The sequence below is a fragment of the Onychostruthus taczanowskii genome, unplaced genomic scaffold, assembly GCF_017590055.1.
Source record: "Onychostruthus taczanowskii isolate IOZ18803 unplaced genomic scaffold, ASM1759005v1 scaffold28, whole genome shotgun sequence".
Taxonomy (NCBI): domain Eukaryota; kingdom Metazoa; phylum Chordata; class Aves; order Passeriformes; family Passeridae; genus Onychostruthus; species Onychostruthus taczanowskii.
Genome location: NW_024500128.1, coordinates 949981 through 976240, shown reverse-complemented (window position 1 = coordinate 976240; position 26260 = coordinate 949981). Strand labels below are relative to the sequence as shown.

At 40.1% G+C, this 26260-nt stretch overlaps 1 protein-coding gene across 5 annotated transcripts in view; it reads right to left on the bottom strand.

The window, feature by feature from the left end:
• Nucleotides 1–26260, bottom strand: part of RBMS3 (RNA binding motif single stranded interacting protein 3) — a 443527-nt gene that overhangs the window by 160071 nt on the left and 257196 nt on the right. The window lies entirely within an intron of this gene.

Here is a 26260-nt window from a genome sequence, read left to right as displayed (position 1 = left end):
TTTGCTGGGCCCTCCCAGACACTTTTGAAAGGAAGGACAACGTTCAGATGGGATTTTCCCTCCCATCTTGAGATAATCTTTGGAAGCAACCGTGAAAAGCTGAAAGAACAATTCCTTCTTGTGTGAGCTGAGACTAAAGCTCCTTACGCAGTACATTTAGTAATGCATTCCTTAAAGACACGTGTAGGGAGGGGCAGACAGCTTTTGGCGATGTTATTTTTTCCCCAAAAGGAACTGAAAACTCTTCTAATCTGTGATCTCAGTAGGACTGGAAACTGAGGATGTTTGGTTTATCTGGAAACCTTATGTACCGATTCCTTTTATTGAACCTAATTTATTTCTCCTTAGAGCAGCTTGCTCTAGGAAACCAAGCACTGATTATGAGTTCAAATGATTTCTTTTTCCACCTTCCAAACTTATTCTGGGAATTTAACTTTGCATGTGGATCAATACGAGATTCTGAACTCCTCTTTTAAAAGAGATAATCAATATTTATACTATTTATCAATAGTATTATCAATATATCAATATTTATTTATTTTCTTGTCTTTAATAAATTGAATCTTCGTTATACTCATTTTGACACAGGTCAATATTACACCTCACCTTTTGAAACACAGTTCTGTCTTTCTAGATGCAGGATCAAAACACCCTTTAAGCAGTTTTTTCCTCAAATTAGTTCATCTCTGCCTTATGGCTACTGCCCAGATCTTCAGCCTATGCATTGAACTCCTTGTCTTCTTTAAAGATCAAGGTTGAACTTCTGTAACCCCTTAAGATAAAAATAGTCATGTTTTTCATAGACAAAGCCATTTATGTGGATCCATATATAAGAAACCAGATCATTTATACGTAAACATTTATGTGGTATTTCACAAGTTTGCTAGTGTTTGCTCACCGTTTTGAAAACTGCAGTTGTATGGCAGCATCAGTCTCATCTTCAGTTTATTAAATTATTTCTAAACTGAAGTCTTTATAGCTACTAAGCTTAAATGAAATTTAGAGGAAGCATGTAATATTTACCCTTAGAAGGTTCACATTCAATAGTTCTTCTTGCTTTATTTTTTAGTATTCACATTTTTAGTACTGCAGATCATGAGAACTTTTCAGGACATCTGAAACAGACATTCATTTAAAAACCGATCTTATGCACATTTGGTTGGATTCACAATTCGGAATTTGGTTGGATTCAAAATTCGGAATGAAAATACCTTCCTCCCAGTTTTCTATTGTTACTCCATTTAGTCCTGCTGCTTTTTCATATTAATATAGCGTATTTTTTCACATGTGCAAAAGATGAGTGGTTTCAGACAGAGTAAAGTACTGAATTTATAATCCTGGTGTTTAACTTCAGCTCTAATACCTAATGTTTTCAAGGAACATTTAGAGATGTTCTTTCTTCACTGACCTATTCAGGCATGGCAGGATGCTCCTAACTTAATCACTGTTATACAGGATATGGGCTAGTAATGTGAAAGTTAAAAGAAAGCCACCCCAAACTCCACCACCTCCTGGTATCAGAGAAGTGACAGCAGGAAATCCTTTTCCTCCTTCTCAGCGAGGATGGGAAGGAAGGGTAGTTGTAGGGGTTGGGGATGGGGATCTTGCCTGTGTACCTGCATGTGGTGCCTTCCCAATCAATGAAGATACACTGATAGGAATTAAGTGACATTAGTCCTGCTTTCAAAGATTTTTTACATTACATATTTGTTGTATAAAAAGAAGGAACAAACTAAAATACTCTCATGAAACCTTTGCTATAGCAATGGTCCAGACAATGCAACCTTCCAGATTTGCCAATGACATATTTTGAGCCATCATTGCAGTAACATGAGGTGAACAAAATGAACGAAGTGCAGCTGCCAGGGTTCCCTTTGACTTTTTCCTTGCTTATTTGCTTTCCTTTGTGTCGGCATATTTTTAACAATGTAGAAAGCTAAATCAATGGCCAGTTAACTATTGATCCCTGGCTAGTTTCACTCTCTTGTTGAGGACCACACCAAAAGGCTTACAATGCTGTACAGAAAGCCTAAATTTCATATGGATTTTATTAGTGCACAATGTATTAATAATATAACAGACACAGTTGAAGAAAACTGCTAAAAGTAATGTAGGCCTCCTTGTCAAGAGCATTGCTGAAGATCTTTTACAGAATCTTGGAATTGTTTAAGTTGGAAAAGACCTTTATGATCACTGAGTCCATCCTTTAACCCAGCACTGCCAAGTTTGTTATTAAACCATGTCCCTGACAGACGCCTGACAGACATACTTGTCTTTTAAATCCCTCCAGAGACGGCAACTCCACCACTTCCCTGGGCACCTGTTCAAATGTTTGACAATCCTTATGGTGATTTTTTTTTTTCCTAATATTCAGTCTGAACCTCCCCTGGTGCAACTTAAGGAAATTTTCTCTTGTCCTATCACTTGTTTCCTGGGAGACTGACCTGGCTACAACCTCCTTGCAGGCAGTTGTGGGATATGACAAGGTCTCAGCTGAGCCTCCCTTTCTCCAGGCTGAATAACCCCTGCTCCTTCATTTGATCCTGACAGGGCTTGTGTTCCAGAACCTTCACAAGCTTCATGGCCCTTCTCTGAACACACTACAGCCCCTCAAGTGTCTTTCTTTCAGAAAGGAGCCCAAAACCGAATACAGGATTTGAGGTGTGGCCTCACCAGTGCCGAGTGCAGGGGAACAATCACTGCCCTGGTCCTGCTGGCCACACTGTTGCTGATACAGGCCAGGATGCCATTGGATTTCCTGGCCACCTGGACACACACTGGCTCATGTTTATCTGGATGTCAAGCAACACCCCCAGGTCCTTTTCCACCATTCAGCTTTCCAGCCACTCCCCACCAAGCCTGCAGTGCTCAGTGGGGTTGTTGTGACCCAAGTTCAGGACCAGGAACTTCACCTTGTAGAACCTCACACAATTGGTCTTTTCCCATCATTCCAGCCTGTTCAGATACCTCTCTAGAGCCTCCCTACCCTCCAGCAGATCAGCACTCCTGCCCAACTTAGTGTCTCATCTGCAAACTGACTGAGGGTGCACTTGATCCCCTCATCCAGATCATTCATAAAGAAATTAAACAGGACTGGCCCAACACTGATCCCTGGGGAACATCGCTTGTGACCAGCTGCCAACTGGATGCAACTCCATCCACCACCTTGCCCTGGTCCTGGCCATCCAGACAGTTTTTATCGAGTGAAAACACATGCATCCAAACCATGAGCAGCCAGTTTCTCCCAGAGAATGCTGTGGGAAACAGTGTCAAAGGCTTCAGTAAAGTCTAGGTAAACAGCACCCACAGTCTTTTCCGCATCCACTAAGTTTGTCACTTTGTCATAGAAGGAGACCAGGTTGGTAAGCAGGACCTGCCCCTCATAAACCCATCATGACTGGGCCTGATGCCCTGGTTGTCCTGTATGTGCTGCATGATTGTGCTCAAGATGATCTGCTCCATAACCTTCCCTGGCACCAAGGTCAGGCTGACAGACCTGTTCTTGTCCCTATAGATGGGTGACACATTTGCTAACTTCCAGTCAACCAAAACCTTTCTGCTGGGAACTGATTGAAAGTGGCTCGATGAGCACTATGTCAGCTCCCTCAAGTGGATCCCACCTGGCCTCGTGATCCTGTGTAACAGAACACTAACCATTTCCCCTGGGAATATATGGGCTTCATTCTGATCCCATTCCCATCTTTCAGCTCACCTGAACAACTGCTGGTCTTATTATTAAGTACTGAGACAAGGAAGGCAGTAAGTACATCAGTCTTTTCCTCATTCTTCATCACCATTTCCCTCTACATCCAATAATGTATGGAAATTTTCCTTAGCTCTCCTTTTATTGCTGATGTATTTATAGAGGCAATTTTTATTTTCTTTCATGGCAGTAGTCATGACAACATGGTTGTCACTCCACCCATGATTTTTGGGGAAGAAGCCCTCATTATTACATGACCATTCTCAGGTTCTTCTGAGGTTTCAAACACATTAATAAGCCCTGTATTCTTGCTCCTGCTTGGATGTCCATCCCCTATCTACTGAGACAACAGATCTCACTAGCACACTGTCCCTCACACATTGGCATGATGCTTCCATGCTGATCTCTACTGAGCCTGGCTTTATCCCTTTTCCACTTTAAATTTTTTTGCATTAGGCGTTGTCGGAAGCATGAGCTATCTCCTCAACCAAGACTGTCTAAACAGGGATGGTTTCACAGGGAAAATACTGAAGAACAGAGGACACTCAGTTATTCAAGGACTATTTTGTCTTAGGTACCTTCAAAAGAATATCTGTGTTGTTTGATGGTCTTCCAAAGGCTCCAATACACAAAGATTTAGCATCCTGAGATGTTAAATCTCACACACTGACAGATCAACTTCGCAGTAATCGCTGTGCTTTTTTAGACTTAGTCTTGACTACATGTTTCATAAATTACCTTTCTTCTGTGCTGAGCCCTACCTACTTAATAAATTTTGAACCACGCTATGATGGTTCAAAATTTATTAAGTAAGGTGTTTCCAAAGAGTCATAGAAATTTTGGCCCCAGTATAACTATGCAACCACTATATAGCAATAATTAAGCCAAATCAATCAAATATTATAAATACGGCTAAAACTAAACCTGCAGCATCCATTTTCTGTATAAGCTTGATTGTCATTAAGTCATGTCAAAAGTCTGTTACCAAGGTCACTTTCTGAAAAGACACAGTGGTTCTGCAATGAACACAGAAAACACTCATACGTGCTATTCTGAAGAAAAGCATTTTCCCAATGCTTCTCAAAAGTATTTTATTGTTATTCACATAAGTAAATTTAAGCATTACTGAACTTTATAATAACCCAAGAAAAGAACTCATGCCATTTGAAATCCTTTTCCTGGAGTAATCTAATTAGAAAAGATCTGACTTGGCACCCAGCAATTCTGTGCCATCACTGAAACACTCTGCAGTTACTCCTCAAGCAAGTCATAGGCTGAAAATTGCTCTACCAAATTTTGTCCAAAAATTGCAAACAAGCAAATTCCTAAACCTCAAACCTATGAAGAGCAAAACCAAAAAGTATTGTAGGAAATTATTTGTCACAAATGCCTGTATCAGCTCCACAGTGGAATATTATTTATAAGTACTGTTTTAATTAAAACTATGAACTTTAAAAGAGTTCACAGTTTATATATGCCCAGGATTTCTTCTCTCTGTGTAAACTATCAGAGTGCTGTGTCTGCTGTGTAAGCTGGACTCAGCTTTCTTTTAATTAAGTTTGTTCATGGGCAGCACAGCATTTGCTAAAGCTAAATATTGCCAGAACTGAATTGTTATTGGTCAGTCCAGCACAGAGCTGCTGCAGAACCTTCCATCATGCAATTCACCTGCCAGTGGTGATTTGATTTGCCCTTTGTCTTCCGTGGGAAATATGGGCTTGAGTCATTATGGTTGCTGCCTTCAGATTCTATAAGATACATGGTACCTCCCTTCACTTCCACAGAATAGAGTTGTAATCAGAACTATCAAAGACTGATGTAAAAACCTTTTATTCATACTTTTGCTATTACAAGGTGAGATTTTTAAAACTCCTTACTTAGTCTTCCTAGAACAAATTTCCAACTTCCAACTTGCACAGCACAGTGCAGCCAAAAAGGCAGACCAACTCAGAAAAAATCATTGTGTCATTCTAACTTTGAGTATGTTCAGTTGTCTCCATATTCTATTTCACACTGTTTTAGTGACTGGTTTGCTACTTTTATTGCTGTTAAGTAAGAATCCATTAATTACCTCAGATGATCTGATAACTGTCTACAGCAATTTCTGAAAATGCTACACTAACCTCTACCTATGAGCCTGAAATCAGAAACTCAGTTGTAACCTCTGGAAGCAAAAGATTTTTTTTGCCAGATGAGCTGCAACCTAAGTTGAATACCTTATCTTTTTATTTTGATTTTTCATCAATGGTGTGCTGGTGAATTTCTGACAGTTTTCTATTGCCCACTGGACAAAATTGCCTCAAGTATGTTTGTTTCCTTTATGCTATACTGAGCTAATGACATGCTGATTGATGTATATTTTGCAGGATTCTCTTACTGATATTTAGACAAGAGTCAAGTCCTTTTTCCCCACAGAAAGTCAATGAATCTTGCAATTTAACTCTGCTGTTCGCTTTCTCCCAGAACTGTGTTTTACATGATCCTGTCCAACAGAAAGGGTGCGTTTTTGATGTGCAACAGAGAGCAAAGTGGTCATGGAAGAGATTACTTGCTTTGCAGAGGACACAGCATGAAATCAGGCCACAGTACAAACTTTCTGCTATCAATAAGAGTGGAAAGAAAACTAATTTGAGCTAAATTTCCATATGAACTAAATCAATAACATTAACAGCTTAATTTAAAGTGCTCTTAAAAAAAGAACTTAGAAATATGCACTGAAACATCCCATTTTAATTTTCTTGTGATTCTTATTTGTAATTTTGAAAAAAATGATACAGCAAATAATAAGTATTTAGTAGCACTGCTTACTTTAGTTCTTAAAAAAGTAGCTGCAGTGCCAGTGACATTAATTAATTGAAATGCTTTTTTTATGTATGTAAAATGCTCAGTGAAAAAAAAGATCTGATTGCAATAATATACGAAAAAGAAATTCACAATTATTTTTGCTCTAATTAAAATCATACTTCCAAACACCTGACATAAACACCAAGCATTTCCAGACTAAGCTCTTGTTACGTTGAGGCAATATAACTCAAAAGAATTCTACAGTTCTACTTTACATAAGCTGAAATATCAAGAGTTATGATAACCAATACTCAGAAGCTGGATTTGTGCACACAGCAATGCAGATTCCAGAGTAAATGGTTCAAATTATTAGAGAATTTCTATGTCTTACTTTTTTAGTCTACCTTTGTCAAGATGGCAACTCTCAAGAATGGTAAGCTCTGGAGCTGACTGGGCTGTTCCACTTTACCTCAAAGCTTAAAGCAGAATGTCTGTGCTCTCGTGACAGTAACATTAGACCAAAAGGATTGCAAATGGCAGTGGAAACAATTTGTTTTCTCCCCAGTCTGTCTCAGGATACAGTACCACTTGCTCAGTGCAGAGATCAGAGTGCAGTGTCATTGCAGAGGACAAAACTGCGTTCCTCAAAATGTAGCTGAAAAGCGTTTAGATTAACCTGTGCATTAGCCCCTCCTCTGTAACTTGTGGAGACTGCAGAAGGTGTTAGAGCAGAGGTTGGATGCTCCTTCCTTGGCAAAGGGGCTTCTGAAACAGCATGGCAAAGGTGGGGGCTTTGCTGTCTGGTCATCCAGAGGCTATAGGATGGCATAATGGAGCAGCAGAGCCACAAGTTACAAATGTGGTCATGCACACATAACCTGTACTTGGCCACAGTGGCTTTAGGACTTTCTGTCCACTATTTTCAGCAGCTGTTCTTTCCAAGGACAGAGTATTTGCTCTGTCATGTCCTGATCCTTCTCTAACTGAATGCTACAGAAAAATTCTCTTTGGTTTAGTTGGCAGCATCAGGATCTGTGCTGCCAAATATTTTCAGAACTTCATTCAGTTTAATAAAGATGTAAATACCCAATGAATATATTTCTTCTGATAATTATCATGCATTTATTGTTTTCCTTTAATATTTAATTTCAAAGCTGCCAGAAATATAAAGACAAAACAGATTTGCACAGAGGGTTAAATTATTATCAATGTTGCATCCACCTGTAGATCGGTAGGAACTCGTGTTTCTCTTGAGAAACTTCTCTAGATTTGAGGCTAAGTCTAAGGAACCTAAGGAAACTCAGATTTCTTCATTTAAAATTCAAGAACGTAACATTTAACTGCGTACATTTGGACTGGAAAAAGACCATAGCTATTAACTGCAGTAAATTATCAGCACTGGGACAGCATTAAAAGCTTTAAGAGGACTTTTTGGGACAGTAAAAGGCTTTTTAATATTTGGCCTACTGACCCAAAGGAGAATTCAAGCAGTGCACAGGTCCCATGTGATTGCCTGTGAAGAAAACGGAAGGCTTTCTTTTGTCATGTTTTGTGTTACTTCCTATAAACCATAAATGAAGTCAGAAGTTTCTAGTCTGGGAATTCCTGTTGGGATAGAGGTTGAGGACTACTTAGCCTGAGTCCATACAAACTGCTAGAGAACAGTTATTCATCTTGATGCACATGCCAGAAATAGAAACCTACTTAGTCCTTGAGGATGCATCAATTTTCAAGGAGTCTGAATACTTTTTACTACAAAACCTAAGGAAAAAAAAAAATCTACATAGACACTGCTTAAGGAAACCAAAATCCATCGTAAAACACTGCCTTGACAGCTTTATTTTGAGAAATCTGTATTTAACATGGACAAAAATACCATTTCCATTTAAGTTCAGGCTCAGCTCACAAAATATACACTGCAGAAATACTTTTACTATATCTAAATGCATCAGATATAAAAAGGCAAGCAAGTCATGTTTCAAATGTGACAAGGGATGCTTATCACTCAGAAGCACGACAGATGTAACACTACCACATTTTCTCTATTTGTGCAATTTCCAAAGCTGAGTCAGCATGTCCCAGCAGAGGGTTAGCAAGAATGCCTTGAAACAATCAGTTTCCACTCCCACAGATGAAAATGAGGAAATATTATGAGTAAGGGAGGAAAATGAAACTTTTATTTATTTAAAGCACAACATACTAAAAATAGAACAAAAAAGCAGGGCTGAATTGCTGTGATTAACACTGCTGAATCGCACTGCATGACACAGTCCTGAACTGCTGAGTTGTCTGAGCTTTCCTCAGCATCCATCAGAGCAGTGATGAGATTGCCTTGGTAAATGAAGTTGACATTAATGGCAGGCATGGATGGTCCCAGGGTGTCCAGACTGGAGTCTCGGTACTGCTGGGACTGTCTGGACTTTTCCTGCCAGGGAAGTCCCCTGCTCCACAGCTGCAGCCAATGTCATGCCCAGCAATGACACGAAAAAAGTCAATAACCCATAGTAGCCAATTATACACTGTTCAAACACATGAAATTTCACTAGAAGAGTGGTAAAGAAAGTAATCTTTCTATATCCCTTCACAACCCTTCAGAAATACCATGCACTTAGTCAATCATGGGCACAGAAGTATATGGAAGTTAACTCACGTAAGTCATGGAGCACATTGTGTATCCTGATGCTGCAGATGAGCTAAGTGTCAAAGCTTACCTTCCCTGACACAGAAACCAAGTGCCACTGGGGAAGGAAGCATTATTTAAGGGTATATTATGCTTTGTAGGTAGAAAATAGGGATCTGAGCAGTTCTGTGCATGGCATAGAGGTTTGGAGAAAGTCAGGAGAGAGTAGTAAGAACTCCTATATATCTACAATACTGGGGGAGAAAGGAAGGATAGAGAGAGCAGTACAAGAAACAAGGTTCTCCTCTTGCCATGTGATGAAAGCAGAGAGAAAAGGGGATTTTACTGTACTTTTCAGTCTACAAAGAACATAGTGCAAGATGGTGGGGGGAAGCAGTGAACCAAAAAGTAGTCTGTGAACTCTCTTACATTCAAAAACCAAGGTAAGCACTTAATGAGTTTTCCTACAAACCTTTCATTAGTTCCTTCCACATTTCATATCAGCTAGAAAAATGCTGTTTTCTCAGCAATAAACACTGACTCAAGTTTTCCAAGCCAATGAATGCTTCAAGTTGCATATTCACAGAGAAAAAAAACCCAAAGTAAACAATTATCTGCAGAAGTAAGCAGAAAACCACTCTGAAACTGAAATAGGTACAGCAAGGTGGACAACGTGGCCAGTTCTATCCTCCTATCAAAGGTCAAGACAGAATTATAAAGCAGATTTTGTTGAGCCATGAGGGGCCATAACCTGATCCTATTGTGGAGAGGAAAAAGAATTTTCCTCTGCTCAAAAAACTGGTGTGAAAGGGCACATGTGCTATTCTTGTGGCAGAAACAGAGTTTTGAGAAAGCCATTAAGCAAAGATATCTGGCAACCAACATGAAATAAGATTCAGTTGTCAGCTGGTCAGCTGGTGAGATGCATCAGGACTGGGGTGGCTGGACAGGAGCTGTGCAGCACAGGGCTGTTCAGGGTGGGAAGGACAAGCTCAGAGGCGCTGCCTCATGATGCTCATGCAGTTCATTGCCTTTGTAACCCAGAGACCAGGAGGCAAACTGTACATGGATGGCACAAGATGGTACAAGAGAACAGCACAGAAGATATTGAAAGATACTGCAAGTTGAATTCAAACAGAGCACAATACTTGAGCCCGAGTACCCATGATCAGTCCCTGCAAGAAGGAGAAGTGGAAAAAGGAAATGGTCCAAGCCCTGTTACTCCATCATTCCTTTTGTTTCCAGAAATCTGGACTTGGCTGGCTGTGACTGCTCACAAGTCAATGACTTGCTATTCTGTACTAAAGCAGCCTGTGAGAAAATGCACTAGCATTCCAATATTAAGCTCTCTGAGGTCCATGCATATCCGTTCTTATGTCTATACAGTATTTCAGCTGTGGGTAATGTGTATATGTATGTGTGTGAGCCTGTATGTGTTTGTATATGCATGGGAATCACAGAATGGCCAGTGTTGGAAGGGATCTTAGAGGTCTTCTACTCAGAGGCATCCCATGGGCAGGGATGCCTTCCACTAGATCAGGTTCCTCAGAGCTCCATCCAGCCTGGCCTTGAACACGTCCAGGGATGAGGTATCCGCAACTTCTCTGAGTAACCTGTTCCTGTGCCTTGCCACCCCATGGTGAAACATTTCTTCCTACTATCTAAACTAAATCTACTCTCTCTCAGATTTAAGCCATTTCCCTTTGTCCTGTCACTACATGCTCCTGTAAATACCCTCTCTCCATCAATAATGGAATGTGTATGAGTACATTAGTGCTGTATCATATACATTACAACAAAATATACACGTAAAAGTGCATTCCAGTTTACATATGCTTTCAGTTTTGAAGATCTGGCTAAACAGATGCCTAGTGTAAAAACATATAAGACTACATCCAGACTTCCAAGAAAAGGATGCACATTTGCAATTATGCATCATATGTGTAAGAGACTGTGTATGAAAAGTAGGTATCCCTACATAGTCACTTAATGTGCTTAGCTGGTGGTCTGCTTGTGTGTGACTAAATAGATCTGCATGTAATCATATTTTACATTTACTTGTATATGTGTATAAACTGTTCATATAAAAAGTGATGGCTGCATCAATCCAACAAATGAAGGATGTTATTATTCTCTTTCTCACTTGTAAATCATAACCAGCTCTAAGAATTTCTGCAGTAATAAAACTGTAAGACAAGATGTACACGCAGTCCTTGAGTCCTAGACTGGAAAGGAATTACAGTTGAGCATTTTGGATGTAGTTGATGGCTGAGAATTAAAGGGGAATCTTCTGAAGGGTATAGAGGGAGTAGTGTGGTGTCCTTCTAGGATGCTGAAAGCTGGACATAGCTCTTGTGCTGGTCCTTAAATGATCTGAATCATCAGCACAAGGAGGAATGGGTTCAAACTGAAAGAGGGTAGGTTTAGATTAGATAACAGGAAGAAATTCTTTACTGTAAGGGTGCTGAGGCACTGGAACAGGTTGCCCAGAGAAGTTCCAGATGCCCCAACCCTGAGAGCGTTCAAGTCCAGGTTGGGGAACTGAGAGGGAGTTCTGAGCATCCGGGTCTCAGAACCCCTAAGGTGTCCCTGCACATAGGCAGGAAGGTTGGAACTAGATGGTCCCTTCCAACCCAAACCATTCTATGATTCTATGACTTTATTCCAGATTCAGAATCCTTTTCTTTTTTAATAATGAAAAAGACAGCATTAAAGAAGAGGACTTGAACTACTGAACACTTTAGGCTTCTGGATTACCCCTCTCAGGTGCTGCATTCATAACTTGCTTTCAGAACAGTTTTAGTGGAAAGAAAAGCTGAAGATCCAAAAGTGGAACATCTTAAACTCTCAGCTCTCTAATATTATACCACTAGTACAAAGAAGTAGAATGAGAGAGAGCCATTTTATCATGCAAATTAGGAGTGCTTTATCTGAGGTGCTCTTGTTATGCCAGTGCTTATCCTTGCTGATACTGGTATCATCAGTTGATGACATAAATAAATAAAAAAAACCAAAACGAAAACAACCTCTCCCATTTTTTTTCTGGAGGTAAAATTTTTTTTTTAGTGTTTCTAAAGGAGGTAAAATGGAAAAGATACCTGTGAAATTCCAGAGTTTGTTTGTGAGGTTCCTGTCATAACTGTAGCAATTCCTGGTAGCACATGGTAAAACACATTGCTGTGGATGTGTGAGCTTTCTTTACTGTGTAAACACTTTGAACCTAAGGGAGCAAATCTGATATTATGCAGTCCTGAGAAACCTGTGTTTAGCTCAACTTTGTGAACAGATGAAACTAACATTACTTGTATTCTGTGGACCACTTAAAAAGAAAAAAAACCAAAACCACAAAACCTCCCAAATCTATGTGTTAAATATGGACTGGGTCACAAAACCTCAAATGTAGCAAAAAAACCCCTTAAAAATGCTCAGGTTCTCCAAGAGAAAAATAAATATCCACTGAATCCCACTGAGTAATGTCTCAGTCTGATGTTGACTCAGTTGTGGACCTACAGATCGGTGACTGCCACAGATGGATTGCACATCCAGCAGCCTCAGGATGGGATTTGACACTCAGAGGTTTCCCAGCCCTTCCACGCCAGGGAGCGGATGAGGCTGGCTCTGCTGGGAAAAGCATCAACAACCTCTGCAGCTTGTTTGCTTTTTATGGGAAATAGTTTTGAGTTACATTACCCTATTTTTAAAGATCAATAAATTTAACCTGCTAGGCTGCCTTTCATAGGTTCTTGAGATTTTACATTGTTTCAAAAGATCAAGCAATTCCCTGAGAAAGTGAATAGTTAAGGAGTAGAGCTATTTGCATTTAATGTGCTATTAATTTTAAGACCTTAACAAAATTCAAAGGGTTAAAAATAGTCAAGTATGAGAAAAAATATTTTGAGGTAGTCAACCAAATCACAGGTAATGTAGTGAAACAAGAGAAAAACCAAAATATACAGCCAGCTTCTGCCACTTGTGATACACCTAGAAAATTGTGTTGTACTGTCCCAGTGTTGTTAATCCTCATGTAAGTAACAAATTTCCCTACTTTTCAATTCTGCTAAACCTGCTATCCATTCTAAAAGCTCCAAAATTAACATGAAGAAAAAGAAATACTATTCAGAGACAAAGCACACTTGAAACCAAGGCCCTGAGTACTCTGGGACAATTAAAGTGCAGCCTGGGTATATTAATCACAGTCTTCTGGCCCATTTCCAAATTGGGCAATTACAATCTGCCTACCTCAAATTCTCCCCAGAGTTTCAAATGCAAGAGTTATTTGTGATTTCCTTCCTATAATAAGTGTTGTTTAGCACAGTCAGTAAAGACTGGTTTCATTCAAGTGATGGGTGAATAACCCACATTGACTATAGAAAACGTGTAAAAGCACTTTAGGATCCTTCAGGAAGAAGGACACTTATTACATGGTCATTTTACAGTGCTTTTATTATTCTAAGAGGAAGTACTCCTATCTAGATATTTCTTCACAGGCCTCTGAGTAACCAAGTAGTTCAGAGTTTAGACTTGTTTTTCTGAAATTACATTAATGGTATATTATTTTTTTTGTTAATTGAAGATGATAGATTTGAAATGCAAGCACCGTATCACAAAGACAGTTTAGGAACACATACAAAATTTCTACTTTGAAAACTATTCAGACAATTCCTGAGCCAAAAAAGATTAATGATTTATTATGGGGCTCATTAATCAAAAATTGTGTGTGCATGTTTTTTAAAGGACCAATTCCACTGTTCAAGTCAATTAGGTCCTCTAAAGCTATTACATTGGGAAGGAGCCACAATATTACCAAGACTTCCTGCAATATTGTTGAGACTTCCCCAAGTGTATTTAGAGTATAAAATAAATGCTATTATTCAGGAGATACTGAATTGCTAAGCTTCTTAAATTTGTACAATTGGGAACTTGAAGTACATTAAAATGCTGAAACTCATTAAGAGTCCTTTTCACAGCTGCAAAATCGTTGGCATTCACAGCACCGTGCAGAACAATAAAACACTCCCCACACCTTTGAACAGGGTGACTTCCGTTCCTCCAGCTCCGCTTTAATGAATCACTGAGGCAGAACTGGTATCTAACCTCTCTGTCAACCTCTTTCATTGAAAGTAAGAAACAAAAAGCCACAATAACACTAATATTCTGAACAGAAAAGAAAAATGTACAAGCATACTGTACTAACCCTCCCCCAGCACAAAAACCTCAGCTATCGCTGAGTCTTTGTTAAAATGTAATTCAATTTTCTCCATCAACAAGAAACAAACCATCTTCAGAGGCAAAAACAATCCATGTTTTTCTCTCAAGTCACCCACCAAACCATACCAAGTAGACTTTGTTTGTTCGGGTGTCACTTTTCTGAACCTAAAGCACAGGACTCAGCATTTGGGTGGGTATTTTCACTAAAACTAGCTGGAAAAGGTCACTCTGTATGCCAAATGCCCTGATCACTGAAGGGCTGGATTTTGTGCCTCCAAAGTTGCACCAGAACACACAGCCCAGGTCCTTAGGAAACTTGTGGACACCCCATAAATGTTTCTGACACATTCTCCAGCAGATGTACAGTGCTGGTCCTGATGATCAGAAGACAGTGCCTTTCTGAGATTCAACAAAATTCCGTCTTTCTCCAACTGCATCAAGGTAAGCAGAGCCCAACCCTTCCCAGCCAGCAGCCAGCCACTCTGCACACCAAGTGATTGTAAACAGCACTTAAAACCAATCCCTCCCTTTGGTCTGGGAACGGTATGTTCTGCCTTCTCCTCAGTCAGGAGGGTCACAACTGCACCTCTCATATCTACAGGTCTCACCAACCCCAGGGCAAAGAAACCGAAGTCTTATCAACACTAGTGTGCATCAGCCGTATTTCTTCAGCTGAAGGATTTGTTTCCAAGTAAATTTCCATTGGGCCACCTACTGCGCTTCCTTTGGTATTTGAAAAATAGAAGGAAAAGAAGTCAGTAATCAACCAAAAATTAAGTGAGAGTAACAACTATGGAAATAGTGACTACTCTAGACATTTCACAAGATTCATCATAATCTTGGTGCTGGACAAAACTGAAAGAAACAGTCTTGGGACTGTTATTTGGCTCATTAAATTCTATGTGCAAACTCTGTCTGTTTATTTCAAACTATTCCCCAAAGCAACAAATTGTCTCCCTGAGAGGGGGAAGTTTTTCCCTTTTCTCAACTAAACATTTTTGAAAGGAAAGTATAATGCCAAACTGGTGAAAAGATTATCTATTTCTGAAGTGGGTTTGAAAGATTCAACAAGAGATATTCACAATAAAGATCACAGAATTAATTACAGAAGAAGAGGGGGCGGGATTCTGCGTGGGAGTTCCTGTCTACATCAAACAATCTCAAAGAAAGCAACATTATGAGGGAAGATTACAGTATGACAAAAACAAGGCATGTGGTTAAAGCAAAAGATGCTTTGATAGTGTACAAGCTGAGATGGTTTTGTTACCAGCAACAAAAAAAAAAAATTAGCTTTTAAAAGCTTAGCTGAAGAGTACTACCCCAGCCCTACAGCTCTTGACAAAACACACCACCACTGGCACATGGTTCTGGCTCCATATGTTCACCTGGAGATACCTAATGCATGCCAAGTGAAGACAGCAAGAAAACTTTGCCTGCTGACTGCCACAGGAGCACACACAGGTGTACCCCATGCATATCCCCACCAGGATCACATTCCTCAACTGCTTCCTGGCCATGGACACTTGGGACCAGGCACTGCGGTGCACGGCCATCAGCACTGTGGGCAAAGGAGGTGTCTGCCTCCATGCCAAATGCTGCAAGAGACACAGCAGTGGCAAATCCCAACTTCTTCCTGAAAAAAACCTAGTAAGAAAAGGGCTGTACCAGTTTCATCTGGTCAGTTTTGGGGGAACTGATTGATACTTGCATGAAGACAATAAAAAGAAAGAAAGGAGACCTCTAAGCTTTTCAAAACATAACTGATAGCCAATTTTTTCCATCTGAACAGGAAAATAGTGGCCAGCAGAAAAAGAAGCTTTTTCAACAGCTTTTTATCCTTGAAGTATTTTGGCTTCCTGAATCCATCCCTCCTGAATCCATCTTACTCCTCCTATTGGATCATTTCACCACAACAAAAGGGAAGAGGTCACTGTGGAATCCATTCCCTTTGCTGAGTCAAACTGAACTCAAGCTTCCACCTTGAAATCACACTGTAAAAGTTGTCTTATGCTGATAACTCAGAGTTTTCCTTGTCCTAAAATTTAGAGTAATTGAACTTTGCCATCTTGCCTTTTGCAAACTCAAAATAAAATGCCAACTTTCTATCACAACCATATCAACTATTTTAATTTATTTAGCCTTAGCTTTTGTTCTTTTGGAAAATAACACAACTATGCTTACATCCAAGCAGTACAATTAAGCATCTCTCCTTATACAGTGTGACCAAGTACACCTGAAGAGCTATGGTAATCTTATTAATTTTAGACTATGGGCCAGTATTTCTACACACTAAGTTCCCATCTCGAGAGAGGATCTTAGCCAGAATTATTTTAAAACTACAAATCAAAACTTTCTATTCTGCATCCAAAATCATTGCACTTGAATAATACTGGGCATTTGGAGCTGAAAGCATATGGTTGCTAATAGTGACGGACTGCCCACAAAGGCAGAGGTATGAGCTCAAACATCTGCATGCCCATCATGGAGACTTGGATGTGCATTATGCACCTCGCTTTGTATATCCTACTCTGGCTCTGGGAGAAAGACTTGCTTGATTTTAAACACAGTGCCTCCAAGCATGAAATATTTTCTATTTTTCAAACCAACTTTTGAGAACAGTTTGAATGACTTGCTTTCTTCATTAATTATGCTTTGACCCTCAACGAGGGAAGTCCTTTCCAAAAAAAAAAAAATCTGAATAGCTTCCAGGCGTTGTCCAGACTACAGACTCTGGAAAGAAAAGCATTTACTAAAGTTTTAGGCTCACAAATGAAATATTAATATTTATGTGGAGTATTTAGAATATCTGGCTTTGGAGTTGGGAGTAGGTACCTCATCACATAGAGTTTCCCTCCCACATATGTGAGAGATATTTAAGAGATGTTTTAGCTTGGGCTGTTGTCATAAGGGATCTCAACTGAAGTAATCGAAAACTGCCTGCTTTAGCAAGAATCTGGTGCCAAGATTCATATCCAGGCAAATCTGTGTGGATTACAGACCCCAGCCCAAGGACTGTGTCTGATTCTAAAAGCTTTTTCTATGCACTGCCTATGAATACCCGTTTAGAGAAGGAAATGAGAGGAAGAAGCCATTCTAAATGACTAGACTAAATTTAGCTTTGGTATCTAAGCTCAGACCGAGAAATTTTGGTTAAGAGTTTGGGTTGTGTTTGCTTTTACTCCTGAGTTCCAGTTTGATTCTAGAAGCTGCCTGTGGCAGCTGAAAATTGGTACCATCCCTTCAGGTCTCATCCTCATACAGATCTCAGTACTCTCCCCTGTGGTTTCGAGCATCTGGCTTTCCTTGCAAGGTAACATTAAGAGGATGAGTGTAAGGCTCAGAGCAGGGCAAATGAACAGCACATTTTCCCCAGCAACACCTAATACGCAAATATGGCCTGGAAAGACATGGAACACCAGAATCTGTATTTCTAAAACAAACAACAGTAAACTGAAATAAAACCCAAAAAATATCAAACCACAAAAAAAAAAAAAAAAACAAAAAAAAAAAACCCAAACCAAACAAGCAACCAAAACCAAACCAACAACAAAAATCCTCACTAAAGAAGCAAAATCAAACAAACAAAAAAGGATTTCTCTTTTTTCTCTTTCAGCTGTTTCTAGTATATGAGTCAATGATGCCTTATTCAGCCAAGCATTTCGCTGATCTAACTTACACTAGTTATTATAAAATCTCTAGAGCAGCAGAACCACAGAACCAAAATTAAGTTATCAGGGAATATCTTTCCTCGTCTTTTTCTCTAAATACTACATGCATCACAAAATCTGGAGGTGAAAGACTTCCTATATTTTTCATATAAAGTAGCTAAGCTTTTGTTCAACTTCAGTGAAGCAGTCTCTCAATTGCCCAAGTAACGAAAAATTAAAAAAACAGAGAGTAAATATGAATTTGGCCAATCAGGTTCAACACAAATTGTGCTGAATGGGATGGGTTGTGCACAAGCAAAAGCTTGTTTACTTGTTTGTAAATCCCATGATAAAAGGCCAGAAAAACAATAAAAGAGTGCATATTACTAAACTCATAAGGTAGAAGAATACCTAAACATAAGGAAGATTGTTAACCATCATCAGCACGTATCAAATGTACTTTTGAATTACTTTTCAAAATGCAATCCTCTGGGTTTAGCTTTGCATTTTGACTCTTCTACACTTGTGCCCATTCTATTAAAAAGAAATACTAATTTAATTTTTTTTTTCATTTTTTAACATGTCAAACTTGTAGCTATACTAGGACTACTAAACTTCCATGTTCACATGGTTTTAAACAAATTTTTTAGTTTGCCAACACAAAGAGGACCAAAATGAGTTGAAATCTTCTTATGGAAATGTGTTCAAAGCTAGGAACAGATTTGTGCATCTAGCAAGCTGAATAGAGTTCACAAGTTAAAAGTTAAGCATAGTTCAAACCCCCTGAGAACTCCTACAAGAGCACTTCCTTCTGAAAATACCTAAATAGTTAATAGAGGAGTTCACAGTTAATGATGCTTAAAATGTGGACCTTAATTCACAAACTTTATGAGAATGATAAAATGTAGCGATGGGCTTTTCTAATGGCTTCCACAGTTCAGCCATCCTCTCTTAATGGGTAGGACCTCAGGCTTTATGGTAAGCATAAAAAGGCAGCATTTGCCATCTTGGTGAGGTTGCTGGCCTACCTAACCTGGAGATTACATCCCTTTACACCAGTTTTGTCATCACAATGCAAGACTAACAGCAGCTTTTACTAATACAATAGTGAAGTTTAGTCATATATATGGGAAAATGAAAATCCAAGTCATTACTGCTTTATGCAGTACATAGAAAATAGCCTAAATTAAGACACATTTCAGATATAAAGTTTTTTTCATGACTTGTCTTTGTTTGCCATTAAAATGAAAGGCTAGGTTAGAAAACTGCAAGACTACATGATGACACTGGGTCCTGCCTGGACCTTTTATTGCCTGTCATGGCAGTGGCAATGGTTTAGGAAATCCACTGTCCCTGCCTTTGGAGACCCCAGAACAACACCATATTTTCTGCCACATGGAGAAAAGACAAAATGTTTTCAACAACGCACATCTTTTATGTTGACATCATCCTCCCAGAACATGTCAAATACAGCCACTAAAACTGCAACCTACATATGGTTTAGATTAAAACCAACAAACAAACAAACCAGCCCTTAAATTATGAGGCCTTCCAGGAGCAAGAAGCCAAAAGTACAGTAATTGCTTTGTAGAGCACTGCAGGGACTGCCAGCAGAGCAGCACATCCAGCTCCACTCAGGAGAGAGTGCTCCCTGTTTCCAGTGAGCACCATGGAGTAACAGCCTCTCCCAAGGCAAAAGAGCTGCTGGGATGCTCTCATCCCTGCTGCACCCTGGCTGGCACACACCCCCAAGGGCACCTGCACTGACAAAGGAGTGAAAACCTAGCACAAAGCACAGAAAATCCCTCTGTGTAGCCTATGCAACAGGCTTTGGACCTCTGCCTCAAGGAGAAAAGAGCTCCAGGATGGTTTGGTATTAATGACAAAAATGAAGAAATTAGATTTGTGCTGCTTCCTACGTTTAGTAAAGGAAATTATGCACTTCCACAAAGCCTAATGCCAGCTCCACAGGGATTATATTACTATTTATTGTTTTGTTTGCTCAAATAAAACACCTGTTGAGGTCAGCTATTCAAAGAATTTTTAATATACAAGCCTTACACTATGGAGAGTAAGAAATGTTTATAGAGGCACTCCTGGTAAGATTGTTGGCTTTTTTCCCCCCAGGTAGGTGCATAATGATTTAATAACAGAAACAGCATGCCCACAAACCTCTGAACCTCAGATTTAAATAAAAACTAATATATCTGAAATCTGGATATCAGTCTCCTTCAGCTTTCCCTGTTATGGAAGGAGGCGTAACCCTAGGATACGGCATCCTTCTTTTATAAAGTCCCATCTTAAAGTGTCAGAAGTCAAGGAATTAAAAACAAAAGCAGCATAAATCGCTGTCAATCATTAAAGTCTTTGATCTGCTCGTTTCTTCAGAAGGCATTATGCCTCCTAAATGGAAGGATCAATCACCCTACTCCAGACCTGCTGCTAGGCACTCCTGCGCCACGCCGCCAGCACGGAGGGCAGCCCATCACAGCGCATTCCAATTCCCCTTCCAGGCAAACCAAGGGGCAAAACCACACCAGCAGGGAAACAAAACAGCACAACACAAACCCCTTTGTGCAGCTACACAACATGACTGCCTTCCCTTTGGCATAATTTTAGGTTTTTCTGTCAAACAGCAGCTCACTTTGGTCTGCCTTTCCCGGTATGTTCTCAGTGTGTGTTCCACCATCACCATGCCTCACTAGCAAACAGGATTTTTGGGGATGTTTTTAAAATCAAGGAGAAAATGTTTATATTTTCATTCATCCGTGGCCATATGAAATTATATGTTGGCCTGCATTAGCTTGTCTCCTCCTCTCTTACAGTAAACAAACAGGCTGCATAAGCAAAGGGAGAAAAATTTATTCACCTCTTCCTCAAATGCCAAACCTCCCCAAATGCGGCACATTTATCTTATAAGGAAGACTGAGCAGTTAAAAGAAAAGGAAAACAACAAAAAAATGAACTTTTTCACAGTGACATCTATGCACAGAGATACATATGCTGACTTAGCCATGGTTCAAGTCAGACAGGCCCTGCTGTCCTGTCTTGCAGGATGGATCCTGCAAGAAGGCTCAAAGGGAGTGCAACCTCAATGCCCTGTACCAATGCAGAAGATGCAATGAGCTCCAAACAAATTCAGCAGGATTAGGCCCTTGATTACCATCCTGGCTGCTGATAGAGTTGCACAAATTTGGTGAAAAAAAAAAAAAAGGATTTTAATAACGGCAAATGGTATCAATCAACTGCTGGCCAAGAGAGAGATGAACAGGATACCTGTTTAATATGGGTGTGCTTGGCCTGTGGCAAGAGTTAAATAGGTTTTCATCCCAACTCAAACATGCTTGTCACTTAAAGGTTTCTATTCCTCACATGTCTCCCAGGCCTTAATTCTGTTGCCCTTCCTCAGTTTGAGAACCCTTTCCATAAACATTCCTTTTAATTTCAAATTATGGCAATCATGAGCACAATCTGGTCTTTATGAACAGGGAGTTGAAGAGAAAACAAACATCAAAGAGATAAAAGTAGTATTGTACTTTTAATTATCAAAGTATTTTATTTCTTTTAAAGGAAAAGATTCACTGGTCTTTTCCAGCTGCCTTGCATCATCACAGCGATGCAAAGCTTTGCAAATCCAGTTCAGGGGAATGGTTACAGTGAGTTAGCAGCTGCTTGACATCACTGGAGCAGCACAAAGCAGCAAGCATTTCAGTCTAACCCCTAATCTTTCAGGGCACTTTACAAAACAGGAGAAAAGATTTGTCTCTCCATCAGTGACTACTGCTTAACTGAGAGCACAGAGCAATCTAGTTAAGAGGAATAAAAGGTACTACAGAAAATCTCTGAAAACAATTTTGAGGCAGAATTTGTACACTTTCCTCTCCTTTGGCTAGCAAGAACATTTAAGTCTCCTCAGTGTAAGTGGTGGGAGAAAACTGTTTGAAACAGTATGCCTCATTTTCAAACCTGATTTTAGACAGGTTGCAATATAATGCTTCAACACAAGTTAGAAGGGCAGATTCACTGTTACTTAGGGCTTGGAGCATGGAGAAATCAATGCTCAGATTAAAGACAATAACAGACAGATAAACACTTTGGGTGAATATGAAATAGAAAGAAAAATACCATTCTCAAATCCCTCCTGCTTACCTAATGCAAGGTAAGTGGAAGTGTGGTAACTTCCACAAGGTGACTGCAATGCTTCTTTCACTTGCTTTCAGTCTCATGTCTGTTTAAGGTTTCCTCTGTTCATGAGCTGCACTGCAGCCTGATTAGCTGAGCAATTAACTATGCCCTACATTGTTCTTTTTTTCACCTGGCTATTGCTTCATTTCTCAAGTGGATGGAGCAGTTGCTCCTGTTTGGCTAAGCTCTTAACAACCACAACTACTTATTTTCCATATATTTTCAGGCAACCTGCAGTGAGGAGCAAGCATTTTTTCCTACCTGAATGCCATGGGGGAATAATGCCATGGGAATGGCATCCCCCATCAACATGTGCACACACACACACACACGCACACAGACACAGATATTTGCTTACAGTTGTCTTCTTTTACCTTGCCATGTTTGAAAAATTACTTTAAAAAAAAAAAAAAAAAAAAAAAAGACTTCATTCTCATCTCCTATCAGTAAACAGTGGCTGTTTTATCCAAGCTCCTAGGGAAATGAGGCAAACACAGGATCACAGAATGTCCTCAGTTGAAAGGGACCCACAAGAACCACGAACCCCAGCTCCTGGCCGCGCACAGGACAACCTCAAAAAACACACCACTTGTCTGAGAGCATTGTCCAAACACCTAAATTCTGGTAGGCTTGGTGCCATGACAAAACATGGTGTTTGTGTTTGTAATTTTTTAATCTAATAGTTGGTAAACCCAAGAGAAAGATAAGGTTTTCAAAGAAAAACTATAGTTCTGCATGTCTTTTGTCATAAAGGAAGCAGGTTCCTCCAGCTGTAAGAAAAAAAAAAAAAAAAAAGATGTGCTAAGACTGTGTGAAAGGGAATGATGTGTTAAGAATGCTGTTGCAGATAACTGTGCAGCATCCTTTTTTAGCTCCACTCTGTGACAGGCCTGCACTGTGGGTGGCTGCATTGCAGGATCATTCAGGCTGCCTGAGTTACCTCTGTATTTGCATCCCCATTGACCTGCACCCATGCAGCCAAATCCTTCACTTCATTTGCACACAGGGCTGTGTGAAATTGTTCATCCTTACATCCCTCTCTCCCACTGACTGTGGCATGTCTTAGGTGGGGCTGGGCCCAGCACTGCATCCTGGCTGCTGCATCGCTCCTGATGGACATCCTGGAAGCACTTGGCTGGTTTCCCCATTCAGAAAGTGGGAGGCTTGAGCACAGACAACACTTTATTCAAATGGCAACTACTGGAGTGCTTTCTTGCAAGCCATTTCAACTCAATTACTTCAGTGAGCAGTAACATTTAATTTTACAGCCTGGGAGCACAGTGATTCTGTAATTTAAATGTTCCTGACAATTTCAATCATACTATGGTCTTCATGCAATTTGGTTCTTGACATTGAGTGGCAGAAACTGCAGAACTGATGCCACTTGCCACATAATCATGCTGTCACAAAAACCTGGCAGCCTGGCAGCCATGCTACCAGGTCCTGGGCACATCCATAGCTCACTACCACTGACCAGCCAGATAAAAAGGACAGCAGATGATGGGGAAGAAGGCAGAGTCCACACTAACACACCTGCTGCTCCTCTGGGAAGCCAATGGCAGTAAAAACAGCAATTCACCCTCAAATATCCCGTTTACTGGATTCCTTGTAACACAGGAACACCACATAAAATCCCAGAGATTTTAAGTACAGTACATGACACCAGTCTGCCAGTCTCATTTTCTGCTATGGGCATTACACCTGTGATTTGCTGCAGGAACAAGCATTCTTTCTTCCCCTCCCTGAAGTGCAAGGAGGGAGTCGGTGAGGTGGGGAAAATTGGCAACTCACAATGTGACAATAAGGCTGTGCAGATCCCACCTGCTCTGCATTTCTAAAGGATGGCTGAAGCCTACATCTCAGAAAAATTAGGACCTTGCTTTCAGAGACATACAGAGAGGCTGTAATACGTTCTTCAGAAATCACAGTGAATGTGCACACCTTCTTCCCAGGAAAAGCTAATAATTAGGGAAAAAAAAAAAAAAGACATTCCCATTTAGGTTTGAACACATAGAAAAAGCAAAGCATTTAGACCTGTCTTTCTACAATTAAAAAAAAAAAAGTCAATTTACTTTAAAATTTAATTATGAATAATAGTCACAAACATTTCTGATGATACGGTATCCAGTTGGACTGTTTGGTCTCTTGGTTTACTAGTACTGACATGCTCACTTTCTATTTTCACACTTGAGAAAGGCAGGAATGAGTGGCAGACATGGACAGTGACCTGTTAGACTTCACTTTCCTCTACCAGTCAAAATGAAAAGGAAAGCGAAACCTACACCATGGTGAAATGGGGCAGGTGTGCAGGGCCAATAGCACCATTACCACTTTGCAAAGGCACTCTTTCATTCCTCTTCATGCAGCTCTCCTTGCCACCTCGCCAGCCTGAAGCCAGGCAAGCTGAGGGAGAAGCAAAGGACAGCTGTCCGACCACCAAGCAAGGAAAAGTGCAGGGATGGCTCAGCACCAGGTACAATCCTCCCCCTTACTTCTTAGCTAGACATGGAGTAACATTTCTCAGTCTTCCTTGCTTTCCCTCCTTCCTCCACCCAGTTCTTTTCTCCCAGAGGACAAGAATTATCATTAGGAAGGTCACTTTATAGCTGCTGAGTTTCTCTCTGGCAGTATTTCAGCTGAAGCTGAAGTTAGCATGCTGCTGGGTGTGAGGCAGAGCCCTGCAGACCAGCTTCTATCCAAATCCCCAGCGCTATAATTAAAGTAATTGCTATGTCCAATGAAAGAGTTTTAATTTCACAGGGATTCAGGCAAAGCCAGAGTGTGTCTTCCCTTCCTGAGGGCTACATAACAAACTCCAGAGGCATGGAATTTTATTTTGTCATTTTTAATTGTTATTAATTTTGAGGAAAACACCTGAAATGTTCCCACAAGTATGATCAAATATGTTAAGCTCAGAGAAATGTACTATCTGCAACTGAAAGGAATTTTTGAAAATGTATAAGAATGCATGACAGCAAGTGACTTGTTTCTCAGAAAAAAAAGTTTACTCCAAATGAAAATGTTTCCCATGAAGCACAGTTTTACCTACAGAGAATTTTTGGTGCTGGAGCAAGTATTTAGTCTTGAAAGACAATCATTTTTTGAGTTATTGCTGAAAAGATTAATAAAACAAATGAAACCTTTCTTTAAAAAAAAAAAAAAAAAAAAAGCACGCAGTATACAATACCAACATCCACGCTAATTTTTCTACCCATGCCTTAGGAAATTATTCTCCTATGTGAACTCTAGCAATTTTTATCCAGAATTTTTTTGGAGAGAAATCTATGCCTACAACTATTGCACATATTTGGTAAACTCAACATTATACTCTATATGTTTTTTTACAAACAGTCAAAACGTCCACATGTAAATCCCAATGCAACAAATGCTGGAATTATTGCTTCGCACAAATCATCGGGTGACACATTCATGGCTCAGTGCTCTGGATTCGCTGTGCATTGCGACACAGCAAAGCGTGCATGAGCAGTGACTTCAGCCATGCTGCAGAACATCTGCACACTGTGGACATGGCCACAGCGCACTGGGCTGCCCCAGGGAGCCCTAAGATAGTTGGCAGTGAAAGTGGAGTTGAGTTGAGTTTAACAAAGATCTCATATACTGCCCAACAAAAAAGCCTTGAAAATCCCCCCCAACAATTCTGTTTGTAAAAGAAAGATATTAATGGAAAAAAGTGGGTGATGATCCTTTTATGAAACTCTCCTCTGTACCTTGGTTATCAAGAGATGACCACTGCATGAGCAGGAGGACTGCTGGGGTGGTTACTTGTTTCCCAGAGAGGCACAGGAGCTGTCTGCAATGCATCCACTTCAGAAAAGAAAACTCAAAACATCTGGAGGTTTTCTTTTCTTTCTTTCCAAAGAAAAAAAAAAATGAGTTAAATGCTTAAGTGCCCTGGGAGAGTTGATGTGCAACTACATATAAAGCATCCACTCCCCTCTGTGTGAATCGGCTGCTTGATGCAGCTATGTGGAAACTGGGGGGCTGGGGGAGCTGTTGGGTAAAAAGGATGAGAGTACATTTTCCCTGAGGCTGCAGTTTCAGTCCAGCTCCAGAGTGCCAGAGCTGCTGCTGCCAGGAACCATTTCAGTTATT